At 40.6% G+C, this 2204-nt stretch overlaps 1 pseudogene; it reads right to left on the bottom strand.

Moving 5' to 3' along the window:
• Positions 1-644: 644 nt before the first annotated feature.
• On the bottom strand, positions 645-1791 carry LOC114034900 (annotated as a pseudogene).
• Between the last annotated feature and the right edge of the window lie 413 nt (positions 1792-2204).

A 2204-nucleotide genomic window follows, 5' to 3' on the forward strand; every position in this document is an offset into this window, starting at 1 on the left:
ACTCTCTTAATATTCCCTTCCAAACAGCTTTAAAATGACATGTCAAATTGAATTCTGGAACGGCATAGCTGACCAAAGGTCAGGGTAAGACTTTTTTCCAGCCCAATAACTTAGGAGGTGAGTAGAAGTCTCTGACACCAGTGGTGGGTCTTGGAGGCAGTTACAACAGAAGTAGCAGCAGCAGTAGTGGGAGAGCTGGGGGAAAAAAATGACATTCAAACAGAAAACTTAAGAAAAGCGTGAAAAGGTAAATGTGAAAGAGAAATCATAAGGGACTCAGTAAGGTGAAACTGTTTATATTCCTACATGGGAAGATGATACATGGAATTCCTAAGAACTTCATCATCATTAGGGCAATTAGAAGGCATTTATGTAGTCAGAGGCCATGGGTGTGAATTGATTATGTTGGAATGATCTTCAAAATAAAAATGGAAGGACAAGGAAGAAGGATGCACTGGGGAAAGTGGGAAGGGAGAGGAAGAATAGGGAAAATTTTCTCACATACATGCTATTCCCCAGCTCTCAGTACAAGGTGAAAGTTAGGGAAAAAAATGGATATATTAAAGAACATACTCCAACATTCATTTATTATTACTACACAGAGCTGATACATTCAAAGAATAACCAATCAGTGAAAGGGCCTTCATTGACAAATATATGGCTGAAAAGTGAGTGTCTTCAGATGAGGTCTACAGTAAAAAACAAAAACAAAAAACAAAAAACTAACAGTTCAAAACAGATGTCCAATCCTGCTTTCTCAATACTTCATAAATGAAATTTCCTTCTACTTATGTCCATTTCATGGGGCTTATGAACCCATTCATATTCTCCATATTTAGAATCAAAGGTTCCTTTTTGAAGAGATCTCAATTTTAAGGTAAAGCACTCTCCAAGTTCTTAAATTCCCATTTTCTTTTCGCTCTTAAAAAGGTATCAGTGAAATCTGAAAAAAAGATGTAATCCCACTGATTTTGAAATATTGCAACTTGCCTTCCAATGAACTGAGGATAATGGGGGAAGAGAGAAGCAAACATAGGTACAATGGAATAACCCAGTCTTGTAAAATTATTCAGAAGTACTTCAGGTGAATGTTGAGTGGGTTATTTCCCTTTCCTCTTTATCTCTTTGCAGAGGCGAACACTTTTCAGTTGGACCATGAGGCAAATGACTTAAAACAAGTCCATTTGGTATTTTACGATCTTTATTGATAAAAATCAGATCTGTGAAATCTCGAGAGATACACTGGGGGATAATTCTTTTCAAAGCTAGTCCTCTTCGGTAATAAACATGTGAGTTTGGTATAACAGTGGACAGCTGTTCACAGAACCTCACCATTCTCCCACGAGGTCTGCCAGATGTGGTAATAGGAATCTTGGGAGAAGTCTGCCTGTTGAAATGAGAAGCGAATTCATCTGTAGCTTCATCATAAGCAACCTCTTCATCATTAGGGTCGACTATCGTCTCGTCATAAACTTTCTGGTTTTCAATGGTCTTGGTGGTGCTTTATCTCCAAGTGCCTCTCTCTCTTTTTTAAGCTTTTTCTTAGCTTCCAATTTTTCCTTTCTCTACTGCTGCTTCCAGCGCATGAACATGAAGTAGCGCCGGGGCTTGTTCTTGCTTTCTGAGATGCTGAAGCTAGGCGGGGAGGCAGTGGGCCGTGGCTGGGGCTGCTCTGGGGCTGTTCTCTGTCTCCGCATCTTCGTGAGCCTCCCGAGGGACCTTGGCCAGAGCTTTCAGCTTCGCACCCTGCCGGTCCTCGCCTCCACCTCCAGTTTCTCTGCTGTGCGCCATGCTTAGGCCCTACAAAATTTTTTAAGCCTTACTTAGAAGCTCCCAGTTGCAATATCTGCAGCACAATGAACAGATAAAGCAAATAGGTGATTTGCCTCAGCAGTTAGGCAGGCCTATGACTTAGCAGCAAGAGTAACAGGGAACTGAGAATCACAATTTCTACAAGTACAGAAAACAAGGGAAATGTTCCCAAGAACACATGCAGATCTTGTACCATGCTTGTTTTTTCTTATCAACTGTGTACATGCTGGAAATGGCTGTAGAAATTCCTCTTTATTTGCTGGGTTATCGGAGAGAATAAAGTGTTGCTTGAAAGAATAAACAAATTATATTTTAAGGCAGGCAGGTCAGAAAAAAGAAGGAAGAAAGGAAGGAAGGAAGGAAGGAAGGAAGGAAGGAAGGAAGGAAGGAAG

The sequence above is a fragment of the Vombatus ursinus genome, unplaced genomic scaffold (genome assembly GCF_900497805.2).
Source record: "Vombatus ursinus unplaced genomic scaffold, bare-nosed wombat genome assembly UNPS02009132.1, whole genome shotgun sequence".
Lineage (NCBI taxonomy): Eukaryota > Metazoa > Chordata > Mammalia > Diprotodontia > Vombatidae > Vombatus > Vombatus ursinus.